Source organism: Triturus cristatus, chromosome 10, assembly GCF_964204655.1.
Source record: "Triturus cristatus chromosome 10, aTriCri1.1, whole genome shotgun sequence".
In the NCBI taxonomy this organism is placed as follows: Eukaryota; Metazoa; Chordata; class Amphibia; order Caudata; family Salamandridae; genus Triturus; species Triturus cristatus.
The window spans coordinates 1,030,919,425-1,030,935,684 of record NC_140593.1 but is presented as its reverse complement, the minus strand read 5'-3'; the positions used below and the strand labels follow the sequence as shown (position 1 = coordinate 1,030,935,684).

At 45.0% G+C, this 16,260-nt stretch overlaps 1 protein-coding gene across 1 annotated transcript in view; it reads left to right on the top strand.

Annotated features, from left to right (window-relative positions):
- Positions 1 to 16,260, top strand: part of LOC146796475 (uromodulin-like) — a 435,032-nt gene that overhangs the window by 360,398 nt on the left and 58,374 nt on the right. The window lies entirely within an intron of this gene.

The window sequence follows — 16,260 nt, the reverse complement described above, 5'->3', positions numbered from 1 at the left end:
GTGCCCATGGACACCAGCAGTTGCAATACTGTGTGTGCCTCTGGTTCGTCTCAGCCTCCTAGCTACAGGTCCTCAAAAGTCCAAACTGATGCCTCGTAAGTGAGGAACAGGCCCGGGGGTAGTTCATAGTTGGTTGTAGGTTATCCAGCTGGATCAGAGTGCCCAGCTGATTGCAGTCTCCCACCATTGTTATTTCAGCATCAGTCCAGATTGCCGGTTGCACATCTGTGAAAAAGTAGAGCGGATCTCCATAAGAGAGTCCCACAAATGGTAGCGCCAGTGCCCACGGTCCTCTGTAAGCACTGCTTCCAACATTTCAGGACCACTGTCAGAGTATCACCGGGAGAGGGATGTCCACCGATCAGCCAAGCAGTTTCCCTGTCAGAGTGCTGAAAGGGCTGTATGGCCCCGTCGGGCCCAGCTCTTCCCGAGGTGTTCCCTCAAGCCACTGGGCAACCCACTGAAGCAGTGACACTAATAAATGCAGTTAAAAATCAGAGGCCCCTAAACCTCCTTCATCTGTGGGGTGCCAAAGAACCTCTAAAGAGACCCTGTGACATCTGTCATCTATATAAATTCCTTAAGGATGGTGTCTAGTTGTATAAACCAGGAACCCGGTTCCTTTACTGGAAGATTAGTAAACAAATATAGTAGTCTCGATAGCGTGACCATTTTGGACACCGAAATCCGTGCCATGATAGGTAGCTTCAGAGATCTCAAAAGAGGACACAGGATTTAAGGGATCTAAGAGTGTTTCCCAAATTTCCCTCCCGTAGGTCCTCTAAGGAGTACTTCCTATTGCTTTAAGAAGGCAGGGACAGCTCAAAGCCAGGATGCGAGTTACAGAGATGCCCTAATGTGTTTGCTTCATAACTAAACCTGTTACAATCATGAACCTGATTGTCTGCTACAGAATATTGCTTTTGGAGTAGTGTAACTAAGAGCTTCCTCAGTAGAAAGATGCTGAGGACGTTGAGGCAGAAGCAGCAGCAAGCAGCGAGCTGAGAGGGAGCGCTGTTACTTTCCTCAGCTCTCCCGAGCACCCTCGAGCACCCCGAGCTGATCCCAGTGACCCAGACCAGGGCCAGGTTTGGGACCAGAACCTTGTAACCGAGACCCCTGTCTCTCTCTTTGTGAGTGAAGCCGCCGACAGTCGGCGGCCACCGAGAGTGCGCCACAGGTGGTCTGCGGAGGCAGCCCTGTTAGTTCTGAGTGCAGTCTGGGGCCAACTAGTATGCCCCACTTCCCCAGAGCACCCCGACCCCCAGAGGAAGAGGGAACCCTTGGGTGGGTTTACCCCCATTGTTCGCTTCATTGCCTCATTGCCTCCCTTGACTGTGTCACCCGTTGCTGGCTCATAGTGTCGGGCAGGACACATCAACCTCCAGAATTGTCGAGGATCAACGAGCGCCCAACGCCAATCCACACCTCAGTGGCGCCAAAGGTTGCCGGTCAGCACCCAGCCTTCAACACCTCCGGCAGGGAATCAGCAGGTAGAGCCAGGATTGGGGTAAGTGCAGCTTCGAAAAAGTGCACTCTGACCCTCCCCACTGTTTTGAGACAGACTTGGCCCCGGGTGCTTACAGTGGTCATGTTTGATGACTATATTTGATGCCCTCCCATCCTTCTTTTTTTCTCCCCTCCTGCTGTCCTCCCAGCGGATATCGCCTCAGCCTTTGCCCTAGCCCTAGCCAAAGTTTGACCGCTGCTAATTCAGTCCAATTCAGATAAAATCCGACTACCTCTGAAAATGTTGTCCTTGAGCAGCACGCTGTATGGACTACGAACTATAGCCTTTTCTACTGCTTCTCTAAAACCTGCTGTTCTAGTTGCAGGAGGCCAGCACCAATTTGTCTGGCGTGTGAAGAGGCTACCAGAGGCCCCTTCCCAAGGAACAGACTATTGTCACTGGCAACTCTACGCTTATGTTAGAAATAAAAAGCTACAGGCAGCTTGGCATGAATATTGAAATAGGCACTCAGACTCCCAGGTCCTAGAGGGTCCCTGCACCACCTCCCTGCATCGCTCCCCTTGGCTTAAATCAAAATAGAAGAACAACACTAAATGATTTCAAATTATCTCAGAGTCTCACAGTTTAGTGGCTCAAATAAACAAGGTAAGAAAGGGAAAACTCACAATATTAATAAACCAACAAACAAAATTCATATAATTGAGTGCAGAAAACAATGCGTACAAAATATTCCATCCAGGCACAGCATCAAGTTCATTATCGTCCACACAAAACAGCAAAGAGGCAAAAATCAAAAATGCAATACCCTCTAGGGGGAGGGCGGGGAACACAAAGGTCGACACTTATGGAGGGCCAGCAAGACAAACCGCCGCCCATCGCGACCAGGACTCTAAGTTTTAATAATAAAAACAACAATAAAAATAAGAAAACTGCTAATTGTAGCGGAGACATAATAGTCTACCTGTGCCCAACTACTCGGAAAGGAAAAAAGGCAAATGAACCTTAAGGAGACAGGGTGGACAGAGTTGACAATAAAGATGATAAATCCCAAGAAAAAACACTCTAAAAAATTCCATTATCTCCAGAAATAATCATCATAAAGAAAGGAATGAATGCCATAACAGACGACCAAGGCTCCCAAGAGGTTAAAAGCCCTGAAAACCGACCCACTGTCTCCGTAAAGGTGGAACAACTCAAAGAGGAGAACAGTTCTCCAACCAAGGACGAAACAGAAGCAAAAACTGATCACACGTGGCATCACTTAGATTCTCCGATAGCCCTGGAATGGTGGCGCAATCAATGATAGCAATAGGTAACCCAATCAACGCCCTCTTGGTCTCTCCGCCCAACCTAAAGAGCCCCTCAAATACGATATTCAAGGCATTGCACCTACAGACTAATAAAATGGTAGTAAAGGCACTAAACTCTAAATGTTACACTTTGAGAAGCTTATTCCAGATCACAAGACAAAAATGAACATCATCTTAGTGTCTCCTCTCAAGTCTGCCAACAATCAATCAGCCAACAGCAATACACCATTAGTAACCTCACGGAGTCAGACCACCCTAGCTAACAGCTCAGCACATTAACTTCCATGACAAGAGATGATGTCCTGTCCTCGCCAGTAAACAGCTGTGGAGAAATCAGCTCTGGAGAAAATAGTACTGGAGAAAACAGTAATCTCCCAAATCTCCAATTCGAGGTACTAGCCACCGGGCCTGGAAATAATGCTCACCAGCTAGCTGGTGTTCAAATCTTTTGAATGTATACTCCTTCACTCATGATAATGAGTATTCGAAATCTGGATCACCGTCAAATACAGAGGACCTCCCAGCACCGATTCTCCAAATTGAGAATCACCTCACAATAATCAATAACACTTTTACCTAAATGGCAAATGTTGCCCTTATGTACGCCCACAAGCTTGACACCCACATAAATATGCTACAGACAGTAGCTGGCTTAATATCGGGCCTTGATGCCAAGCTTGAACGACTGAACTCTCTGATGAATAGAGCTCAGAGAATCGCAGAGCTAAACATCAAACAGGAGAGATGTGGATGTAGCTCCAAATTACAGAAATTGGAAGAGCTTCCCAAAATAATGAGCACCCTAGTAAATGATGTCAAGATAGAGGCAGCAAGATGGCCAATAAGAACAATCTACTCTCTCCTGAAAGACAAAGAAGACAAAAATTCAAGTTTATATCAACCACCAGAACCAACCCTAAATGACAGGAACAAAGAGCTCCCAGGGATAACAGGAGCATACACAAACAAAGCAAGAGGAATAGAAAAAACTAACATCTCACATAAATCCAGAGAAAAAGGCCGATGGCAAACAAGATGAGCCTGTAGAGACCGCAGGAAACTGGCCAAAATGAGGAGAGTGACACTAAACAAACAGCTAGAATCAAAAAATGCCACACAACCTGAAAGAAGTATCCCCCTTTATCAAACATGAAGCCTAGAAACAACAGCCAGCCCCCCCCAAAAATCTCAGCATTTATCCATAAAATATAAGAAAAAATGAAGAAAATTAAACAAGTTGAACAAAGGCAAACACAATAAGGAGGGGCCTTTATTGCACTGGCTTCAGAGAGTAATTAAGGAAAACACTGGGTATGCTGTCTCTCCCGCAAATCTAAATCATAGAGCACCGGGGCACAGGGCAACAGAGCAGAATAGTAAGAGAAACAAGAAACGTACATGATCCTAAGGGAACCAAAGAACACTTAACCACAAAGCAGGATATAAAAGAACAAGAGTCACAGCCAATCACGGAGGAATATGCACAAGGACTATCAGTCAGAGCGAATGGCACAAGAGCAAAGAACCCCTTAAACCCAACCTAGTTGATCACTTTCAAACCAGAGTTTCTGAGGAAAAAACATCCAAATTAGAAAAGAGCCCTGGAAAGTCAAAAGGTGACCCAACAAGCCAGTACCATCAGCAATTAGAGATTGAAGTGGCAATCCAAATAAAAATAACACCTACCAAGGAAAATCCAAAGTTAGTCCCATAAAAGGATATGGCTTGGCAGTTCGGGCTGGACTGTTCCCATGAGACACAGGATCAGACGATTTGGCATATGGCCGTGTCTGAACTGAGGTGGTGGAGTGAGCTAAAGAATGATGATGGATTAAACCCAGATCAGTTGACTGGGGGTGAGTGTTTGATTTGCTCAAACGCTCCGTCCATCTTCCCCTTTGGTATCACTTTGTTCGCCCGAAGTTGGCAGGGTATGCCCAGACGTGGGTCTCTTGCTCACTTTGCCACTAGATTCAAGATAGCCTGGCTGATGAGGGTTATGAACCCGAAACTGGTCCCAGGATGCTTGTTTCCGGTCCAGGTAAGACATGGCTTGGTAGTTCGGGCTGGACTGTTCCCATGAGGCACAGGGTCAGACTGATTTGCATATGGCCGTGTCTGAACTGGAGTGGTGGAGTGAGCTAAAGAATGATGATGGATTAAACCCAGATCAGTTGGCTGGGAGTGAGTGTTTGATTTGCTCAAACGCTCCGTCCATCTTCCCCTTTGGTATCGCTTTGTTCGCCCTAAGTTGGCAGGGTATGCCCAGACGTGGGTCCCTTGCTCACTTTGCCACTGGATTCAAGATAGCCTGGCTGATGAGGGTTATGACCCCGAAACTGGTCCCAGGATGCTTGTTTCCGGTCCAGGGAAGACATGGCTTGGAAGTTCGGGCGGGACTGTTCCCATGAGGCACATGGCCAGACTGATTTGCATATGGCAGTGTCTGAACTGGGGTGGTGGAGTGAGCTAAAGAATGATGTTGGATTAAACACAGATCAGTTGACTGGGGGTGAGTGTTTGATTTTCTCAAACGCTCCGTCCATCTTCCCCTTTGTATTTCCTTAAAAGGATACAAGCATAAACCAAAATTAGACACGGAAAAGACTTCAACCCAGGTAAAACCGAGAGCTTTGATGGCCACAACCTCAGATACAGGGAAATAAATGCCTCTAGAATAAGCAGTGATGGCCCGTCATCCCGTATTACAGACCAAGGAGTGACAAACCCAAACAGGAAGCACAGATAATTTACTTTCTGGAAGAAATGAACATCTGGAGGAGCTCAATCCCAAATGCAACGAAGGACCCGGGCGACACAAATATAAGTCCTCTGCAAAAAACCATCCATCTAGGATCAACTCGAAAACCCAGAAAATCTAAAGTTGAGGTAATATCCCAAGTACACTTCGCAAGGGAAGTGGGATATCCTTAACAGGAAAAATCCTGAGGCTCTGTTAAAAAATGCTGGGTTTAGAGAAAATAAAATCCACAGGCATTGATAGTGTTTCCTTGCCCCAGAGCCCAGGGACACAAATGAGATATCAGAAGTAATTTTCTCGAATCAGGCTATGGCAAGTGCCCTAAGGGACAACAAAAATCGTTTGGATGACTGGGGGATCCAGGTTCGAAACCCAGTAATAACAAAATACCCAGCAATCCTGAAAAAAGGAGCTGTTACAGTGCAACATTCAAAACAAGAAAGAAAATTACAATACAGAGAGAATAGTAAGAATGTGACAAATCCTGCAACTGGCTCCATCCTGCATGGCACCAAAGGTGGACCAAGAACTAGGCTGTGAAGTGAAGGTCTAATACAAATCACAACGGATACAGAAAGGGGAAAACGCACAAGCCTGGTTAAAGGGAAGAACACCAAACACTGGTCCTGGTTATTCCGTACCCTAAATTCTCATCCCGAACAATCTGGACCACATATTTAACACGAATCATCCCGCTTCCAAGCTAAAAATCTGCTCTTGGAACATCCGGGGCCTAACCAAAGATGAAGACAAAATGGACGCAATACAATTCTTGAAGAGATACGACATCATAGCAGTGCAAGAAACCTGGGCCCTGTGTTCAACCCCATGGCTAGACTATACCGCCTACAAATCAATCGCAACATCCTCACAAGCAGGGAGCCACTTCTCGGGAGGTATGGCAATCTATGTCAAAAACAACTTGGCAGTTCAGGTATCCGAACTTTGTGAGGGAAACAGTGACTACATTTTTCTTAAGGCAAGGCTCTTTAAACCTGACATACCGAGCCATGACCAGCACAGGTTGCATTTATCTTCATCCGTCTAAGCCCAAAAGAAAAATAACGCTAAGTAGAATGCTACCAGTAATCAGTGATCTTCACTCTGAATGCCCAAATGATCTATGGATAATAATGGGTGATTTCAATGCCAATCTAATGAAATCAGACCTAAGCACCTCCCTGGCAGCTTTGGACGACTCCACCAGGTCCATACCAGAAATAAGCAGTCCGTACCAACAAAAAGACAATCACAGATTCAAACTGTCAGCCTATTTAAACCACCTGGGCCTTCGAATCCTAAACAGATGATCAACTACTGACTCACCAGCAGCTTACAAGCACTCCTCTCACTCTAGACTGACCACACTGGATTACATCTGGATTTTTATTGCCCACTTTCACGCAACACAAGATTTTGTCGTAATTCCCTCAATGGCAAGCAACCACACAATTATTGCCTGCAACCTACTCTCTTGTCGTTGTCACCGGCCAAAAATCAAACTGATCGGTGAGGAGGAAAATCTGGAACCAATAAAAAAAAATAAGGTGGTCGATAGAACATAAAGAAGAAATCAACGAAGAAGTAGAATCATTTCTGAACAGAACAAATCAGGATAATGGCGAATTAGCCTTGACTAAATCTTGGGAACACCTTTTGGAAGAGATAAGGTAAAAATAACCACTGGGATGAAGCCAAGATCTAATAAATCACCTTCAAAAGATGATCGCCTCATAAAACAAAAAAAATAATAGCGAAAATAAAGCACAAATTAATGATGCGTCTGAACATAGATCAGTTCAGGCAATGGTTGCTGCAATTTGCTGGAACTACAGGAAAGCAAGATTCTACCTCCGGAGAATGAATGAAGAAAATCACTGGAATAAAGCATATGAAATAATAAAGTCACGAGATCAGAAGTGATTTTGGAAGTGGGTGAATAATTGCTTCAAATCAAATCAGCGACCCACAACCACAAATATCTCACCCACAGTGTGGGAAAACCACATAGAAGCCCTCTATGTCTACCTCGAGTCATTTAGTGAAAATAGCACAAACCCTAAAATGAGGGCTATCAACAACGTACGAAAGAGAATGGAGTCAAAAAATCGACCCACTTGACCAAAAAGCAATAACTCCAGACATGGTTATGTACCTCATTAACAAAATGCAACCCAGAGGGGCGCTTTGCCAAAATTGTATATGGGCCGCAATTAAGACGCCCTATTTTGGGAGAACAGGTTTGGCAGAAACATCCCCGAGTCATGGAGGGGCTCCCTCTTAGTCCCAATATACAAAAAAGGCTCTTGATCTAACCCAGCAAATTACCGAATGATTGCTCTCCTAGACGTAGACAAGAAGTGCTACGCCAGCACACTACTAAAAGAACTGACGGAATGGGCAGAAGCATGTAATCTGATCCTGTACACACAAACAGGCTTCCAAAAGGGATCCAATATTGAAGATAATTTGGTCTGTATGTTCCATTTGATTGAAAGTAGGCTCGCAAGAAAAGGGAGGGCTCTGTATCTAGCATATCTCGGTTTTCAAACAGCTTTTGATAATGTGGCCCGTCCCAGTTGTGGATGAAATTATAAAAATGGGGCATCGACAACACACTGTTAAACGCACTGTTCACCCTATACTCAGAATTCTAGGTAATGATCAGAGTGTCTACTGGCTGGTCCACAACCAAAGATATAAAAACCAACAAAGGATTAAAGCAAGGATGCATACAGGCCCCAATGCTCTTTAACCTGTACTTTGCGGATTTACCAGATTATCTGGCTGATCGACAAGCGGTTCCCCCCCAAAATCGCCGGAACTAAAATCCAATCTCTGCAGTATGCAGATGATACCATATTGCTTGACCAAACTCCGATTGGGCTTCAGCGGCTCTTAACTGCATTGTCATTATATTGTAAAGCAAACAACCTGAAAGTAAACACGGCAGAAACAAAGGCGATGATAATCTCCAGACATATAAAGAGGGGAGGCTCATGGTGTGTTGATGGTAAACCCATTCAGATAGTCACAGCATAAAAGTACCTGTGAGTATGGATCGATCACAAAGGAAGGCAGTCCACTCATATTAGCACAATGCAAAGTTTGGTACAATTGCTGCAGGGGGTCTTCTGTAGAGCAAGGAAAACCATGAGCTCACCTGATCTAACTCCTCTAATTCAAGCAATGGACGCAAAATTTGTACCATCAGTGGCCCATAATGCTATAGCCTTCAAAGATAAGAAGTCACCGTGACTGGACAGAGCTCAGTCAGTCTGCTTTCGTAAAGTATTTTTCTTACCTTCCTCTACCTCCCATATGCAAATGTGCATGGAATTTAATTTGTCATCCCAAAAGTGGATACTAAATACCAGGTTTATAGCATATTGCCTAAAAGCCAAGCAAGCACGGGACAACTCACTAAAGAAGCACTTCTGGTTGATGATAAACAACCCTGGGTCAACCTGGCATTACTTTTTACCACACTCTGTTGAAGTATTGGAAGCTCATGAAATATGGTCAGCCCCGTACCCATACCCTCAGCAGCAAAACTCTTAACAAAACAAGCAAAAATAATGTCAGCTCACAGTGATGCAATAACCTTGAAAAATATAAGGCATGGAAGCTGGGCAAATTATATAACAGCGGGGGCCTGTCATATTACCTGCCCTCGCCCTTAAAGTCAATAATGAAGTGTCAACTAATGAGGCTGCGGTTCAGCTTGATTCCACTATTGGCATACAAGTATGGCCGAGGATAGAAATAAATCGTAGCCACACAGTGCAGAGTATGGGGGGGAGATGAGGAATCATTAATTCATATATTGTGCATCTGTGAGAAACTGCGCCATTTGAGATTCTATTGGCTGCGCTCCATCTGGGGTATTTTAAACATTCCGACATGTCAGGCAGCAATGGTAGAATGCATGAAAGGAGACTCAGCACAGCTGGTGGCACGTTTCTTGAAATTCTTGACTGCTTTAAAAGTCATGCTGGACTCTGACAATTATATGGAACTATAAGATTCAATGCTATGTTAATTGTTTTAATATTCATGTTCATATCGCCGACAGTGGGATGTCTACATTTACATTTTCTTTAGACTAACAGGACTCTATACTGTTACTTTTCTTTTAATATTAAAATTCACGATCTTTATATTGATTCTAGCCAAGTTTGATTGCAATGATTTTAAATAATTCTTCAATAAAAAAATTATCTATTTATCTATTCTTTAAGGAGTGAAACACTCAGATTCCCAAGTATTGAAAGGCCACTGCTGACCAATTCAAATCCTGTGTGATATTCCCAGGGCTCTGGGTTCCTGATGCCATGGGGAACAGATTTGGCTTAGATTTGTAGACGGGGAAGCATCGCAAATTTGTCCAGTAGGGTAATCGCATTCACGGCTCCCACAAGACCTTTGTCGAGGTAGAGCAGGAGGTCATCTGCAAATAGGGAGATTATATGTTTCCTACCTTCTATCATTACCATGAAGCCCCACCCGCCTTGACGAAAAAGTTGCCCAGTGCCTCCATAAACTTTAATTGCGCAGAAATTATGTAACTTGATTTGATCCTCACAGTAGGAGCCAAGTATAGTAGTCTGACCCACTTGATCTAGCCTTCTCCCAGGCCCAACTTACCCATGACCTCAAGAGAAAGTCTCATCTTCTCAAATCACGCAGGCAGACCAGAACATCTGAGTGATAAAGAATGTGATAGAGGTTCAGTGAAGTACTCAGATCCAAAATAAAGCCATTTTGGCAATGATGTACCAACACAGGCATATTCGGGAGCAATCGGAGAGCCAGAACTTTGCTAAGGATCTTAGGGGCATATTATTAAGGATGGCGGTAAAATTATCGCCGCTTTAGTGGCAGGAAACTGCCGCTAAAGCAGCGATAATGGGCTTGATAATATGCCGCAGAGAATTCCAATAGATGCCTATGTTCACACCAGAACATGAGCTTCTATTGGAATTCTCTGCGGCATATTATTAATCCCATTATCGCCGCTTTTAGCGGCAGTTTCCCGTCGCTAAAGCGGCGATAATTTTAACGCTGTCCTTGATAATATGCCCCTTAAAACTCTGTTCAGCATGGATAAATGGCGGAATTCGGGGTAAGGCCCCAGTATCTTGGATTTAGGGAGTGAGATTACTACTACGTCCCAGATGGATGCCGGTAAGAGTCCCAGCCATAAGGATTCAGCATATAGAGCTTCCAGCCAAGGAGCCAGAGTCTCCGCAAAAGAGGTCTAAAATGCAGCAGGTAGTCCGTTAGGGCCTGGAGTCTTCCGGAGGCCATTTCTCTGATGGCAGTCCTGATCTCTTGTGTTGATACTGGGCAGCCCAGGCTTTCTCGGACACTGCCATTCAAATCCTGCAAGGGGAGGTGATCCAAAAAGGCTTGCCTGGTTCTCCTGCGTGAGAGGCTCAGGAGGGAGGTACAGTTACTCGTAATATTCCCGAAACAACGTATTGACCGCCCTAAGGGAATAGAGTGGTGTGCCCTCACCTGTCAGGATCTATGTGATTGGTGCCCAGCAGGATTCAGGCCCAATCAGCCATGCCAAAAACCTGTCTGGTCTACCTTCCTTATCATCCTTATGCTCTGGTAATATACTCTCTGCAGTCATGGCAGAGCAAGCGATCAAGTGCAGCATTATACTGTAGTTTGGTTTCCTGTGCCTCTGCATCAGGCCCCAGAGCATTGTCTAGGTCATGGAGTTTCCAGTCTAGCAGCCGGGGTTCTCCATTGAGCTCCCACCACACGCCCACTGACTGCCCCAGACAGTGTCTCGCACCACCACCTTAAATGCCTCCCATTCCAGGAGGCTGGATGACACAGATCCTTGATTGTGGGTGAAATATTCAGTCATAGCAGTGTTGAGTGAGTCTCTGAAGCACATATCTTCCAGGGGCAGGGAGTTAAGGTGCCACGTAGGAACCTCTGAGTGCTCTTCCACTTGTCGGAACCCCAACAGGAGGAGGCTATGGTCGGACAACGTACGTCTCAGATATTCCATGTGGGTCACATACTGGCTAAGTCTGTGGAGTAAACAAACATGTCCAGTCTGGTATGCAGGTGATAGATGTGTGAGTAGTATGAGAGTCTCGTGTCTGACCATGCTGTACTCTCCAGATGTCTGCCAATGCCCAGTGCCCCAACCAGTTCCGCAGGCCTTCAGAGTTCTTAAGTGCCACTGCTCAAGGCATGGGGGAAGTAGAACGATGGAACGTAACATCCATCACGCAATTAAAGTTTCCCCCAATAGGAGATAATCAGCTATTATTAGGAATACCAAAGGGGTGGACACCTAATCTTGATTCAGGGCATGTATACTCCCCAAGGTGACATCCCCTACCTAGCAGTTTACCTCTAATCAGTACATACTGTCCCTCCTTGTCTATGGTGGAATGGGCAAGAGTGAAAGGTGTTCCTGCCCATATTCTGATAAGGGCCCCTCTGAGTACGCTAAGTGGCATATAATTTCCCTCTCCATCTGAGCTTCAAAATTTCCACCTCCTCCCCTGTGAGGTGCATTTTCTGCAACATAGCCACCTGCACTCCACACCTCTTCAAATATCTGTGGATGTTGTAGCGTATTATGGACAATCCCATCTTCCTCATGTTCCAAGACATGAAGGCCACGGTAAACCTGGGGTCTGTCATATAGTCAAGTAATATGAATTCTCCCTCGAGCTCTCATACCCACCTTCTGAATAGTATTGCCCCCCCAGCAGTGCAACAAAGACAAGGAATGGCTGGCCTCACCAGTCAAGGACCCCGCCCCCCGTAATCCAGGATCTTCTTTCCCCACGACCATCAACTGCCCCCTGCATGGGGCACGGGGTTTTGAGCCACAAATTTCGTTCTCTCATATCAGCTTATCTATGGATTGTGGGCTCACACTCGGCAACTGTTCCTCATGAAACAAAGAAGTGTCCAACTCTGATGCCATGGACCTCCATTCCGAGCATCTGTCTATTGAATCATTGCTATCTTGACTACTGCAATCAGCGCTGCCATCAGTTCCTATTCCATTTGTCAGGGAGATGGTTTCTTCAGGAGCCTTCCCTGGTATGCATCCCGTGTTCATTTCCTGAGTCTCCATTTGGTGTGCCCCATCCTGGCCCTGGGGAGCGTCGACCCAGCCCTGTAAGCCTCCAGCCATTCTCATGCGGTGCCTGGGTCTTCACAGAAGTGAATAGTACAGCACAGGAGGATCCTAAGCTTTGCAGAGAACATCAGGGGGTAAGACAGTTCCTCAATCTAAGGGCTCTTTTGATTACTAAAAAATAGGTCTGCTGTGTCTGAACCGCCGCTGTGAATTTAGGGAATATGTACACCCTTCCATTGTCCACCACAAAGGGGCCTTCAGTTTGTACTCTTTGGAGGATTGTATCTCTGTCCTTGTAGTGAAGCAGTATAGCCACGACTGGATGAGGTGGGTGATCGGGCGCCAGTGGGCCCGTTCCAAAGCAAAGAAGGTGGGGAGTTGGTTAGGTGCAACTTCTGTCTTAAGCCAGTGCTTTAAGTAAGACAACATATTGCTGCCCTCTACCCCCTCAAGGAGACCCACCACTCTAATGTTGCATCTTCAGCTCGCCGCTCCAGGGCACGGACTTCTTCCTTCAGGTCGTCCACCTTGTGAGCTTGAGATTGTTTTCTGGCTGTAGTTTCTCCATTGTGGTTTCCCCTCCCTGACCCTCTCCGCTAGTTCACTGTGTTCGGCTCTTAGAAGGCCCAGACCCACTGATACTGCACTGATTTCTTGTTGGAGGGTGACCTTGGTGTTATTATTACGGCAAGCACTTTATCAAGGTGTACATGGAGAGACATCCGCAGGTTCAGGGCCCTCAGTTTCTCCATTTGAGGACAGGGGTTTTCCAGTGCCATGTGGTGTCCCGGTCTATTTGGTCTTTGGGTTCCCCATAGCAGCGGCTGTTGTCCACTCCTCCAGTACAAATGATCTCCCTAATGATCGGTGTGGAGGTGTTCTTCTGTAGTCAAGTGGGGTGTACACTCAGGGTTCCACCCCAAGACGTCTCCAGCGGGCCGCAAATGGGGCAGGGTCCATAGTAGTGTATCCCCAACACCCTAACTACTAGTTAAGAGTAATACTGTGGGAGGACTACTGTGGGACATTGATTGCACCTGGGTTCGCGTTACATATGGTAATAAAATATTACTTAAAAAAAAAAAACTAGAAATTCACTGGGAAAACACAAAGGTTAAAGTGACGTTATAGTTAGGAATTGTACTTTTACCTTACTTTGCATTAAAGGAAATTTAAGATAACAAACGTTAAAGCAACCCTATAGTTAGGTGAAAATTCCAGTGACAATGAAGTGTTTTAAACTTTTAAAAAACGCTGAAATTAACCAGTTGTTATCTCAAGTAACTAACTTGTGCCCTAAAGTAACTATAACTCTTGCCCTTGCCATGCACTGCTAATGACCTTGCATATCACAACACTCATGGCTCATGACATATTCTACAACATGATTGATAGCATCACTGCAACATCTGAAAAGACGTCTTTGACGACAAGATTGTGCATGTTGGGCATAAGTTATATTGATTTTATGGCACAAGTTATTTACTTAAGATAACTATAACTAGTTAATTTCTGTGGTGTTTTGATTTTAAAAATGTTACATTGCTACTCAAATTTTCACCTAACTATAATGTCGACGACAAGTTCATCTCTTCCCACGTGAATCTACTGGATCTTCACCATTCTTTTGCTTGATATTTATGGTGCACAGATGTTGACATTGATTGGAGTGGACTTTACGGACATTAGTATTTGGTTTCACAATTCAAACATTGAAATTGATCTGACAAGTTAATATTTTTGTGGATTTTTTTTTATTTGTATCCCTTGATTAATTATCCACAATATAAGGATTGATCCAATTTTTTGTGTGCGCCTTTTTCTTCAGAATTAATTTCTTCAAAATATCATCCTATTTTGGTGTGATTTATTTCAAACTGTTGTTGAGACAGATTTCCTATCCAAAATATTGCGAAAAACTATATTCAAATGAGTCTCTGGTGAGCCCCTAACCTTTACCTATAGTCCATACCCATGCTCGCCAGGGATTATTGGGCTGCCCTTTTTCTTGACTAACTTTTAGAAAGTTTGAATGTTTTTGCCCCTAGCCCTTTTGAGTCTGTAGCCTGGCTTGGGTCACATGATTGGGTGTAGCTGACAGACTTTGTGAATTCTTCCCTGACAGTCGCACAATAGAGGGATTGGGTGTGTCTCAATGGGCCATCTGCTGGCAGTATGGTATGGTAGGGTAGGGAGCGGAGCTAAGTGCAGCCCCACTTATTGCTGAATACCCTGTGCTCTGCCTTCACACAAAGGATCTAATGAACCTGTATTGTCACTACAGTCATCTTGGAGCCAGGACATGGGAGTCAGGAAATTCAATACACTTCAAAGAACCTTTCCAGAAGCTTCTCCCACCTTCAAGAAGTAGGGCAGCAGGGTATAAGAATAGGACCTTCAGACCCACTCTTCAGTTTACTACTGGATCTGCGGTAGGACTCTCAGAGGACTGTGACCTGCTGTGCACTCTGCCAGAGTGCTGCTGTTCCTGGAAGGACTGCTTTACTGCCTTCAACCTGACTTGAACAATCATTCGCCGCCAACCCTTCTGTTCGAGCCCTACATCTTCATCTGCACCCAGGCCTACCAGAAGTGACTCCAAGGGCTAGTTTGCTAACCTCCCTTTCAGAGCCACAGGCACATAAAAGACTCCCACCATCTTGAAATTACATTAGGACCTGGACCCAGACTGAGTGAATCCTGAACCCCCAAGAAGTGTCCCACCAGTCCTGGGCCCTTGGTTGTGGTGCTAAAGGTGTTTAGATTAACAATTTTCAAAACTGGAGACTTAGGAAGATGTTGGCCAAAAACTGCTCTGAGAACTAGGAGGAGACCATTACCAACCTGCAAACCTATCTGCCAGAGGTGCATTGCTGGTCGGATTGACTTCACAGCTTCTCCCTCTACGTTCTTCTCCGCAGCTGCAAATCTTTTTTAGCCATTTGCCATAGGTGCATCCAGCCTCGAGGAGCTGTGTTTGGCTACAGCCTTCTGCCTTGTCCGCTGGAGATTTTTGACTTTCATTTCGGCTACTAAGTCTGAACATAGAAATCTTCACAGCAGCTTCAAGCCAAGGCCATCCGATGATGACGCTCCCTCCTCGGACACCTCCTGCAGCCTTGCCTGAAGGTAAGCGCTGACCGGACCCAATCCATTTCTTGTATATAAACTGCGCTCCACCACGTTTGGGCATATTTTTCAACTTTGACCCTGTCTCATGCTAATAGGCCTTCGTGGTTGGTGCTTTGATCTTTTAGGCACTAATTTTCCAGAAAAACTTAAAAATTAATTGCTCCTGTTCTACTGATTGGAATTTTGATCTTTTTTATTATTAAAAAAATTATATAAATGTACTCTATTTCTCTAAATTATTGTGAGTTTTTTTTCTTGTGTTGTCTTTTCACTTTATTAATGTTTGTGTGTGGCATAAATACTATACACTTTGCCTCTAATTAAGCCTGACTGCCTTTTGTGCCAAGCTACATAGGGTTAAGCGCAGGTTAAAATAGTGACTTTTTGTGGTTCACCCTGCAAGGGATTGTTGCTTGACCAGAGCTTACACCCTAGTCAACCTTCAACCCAATTTTTCATA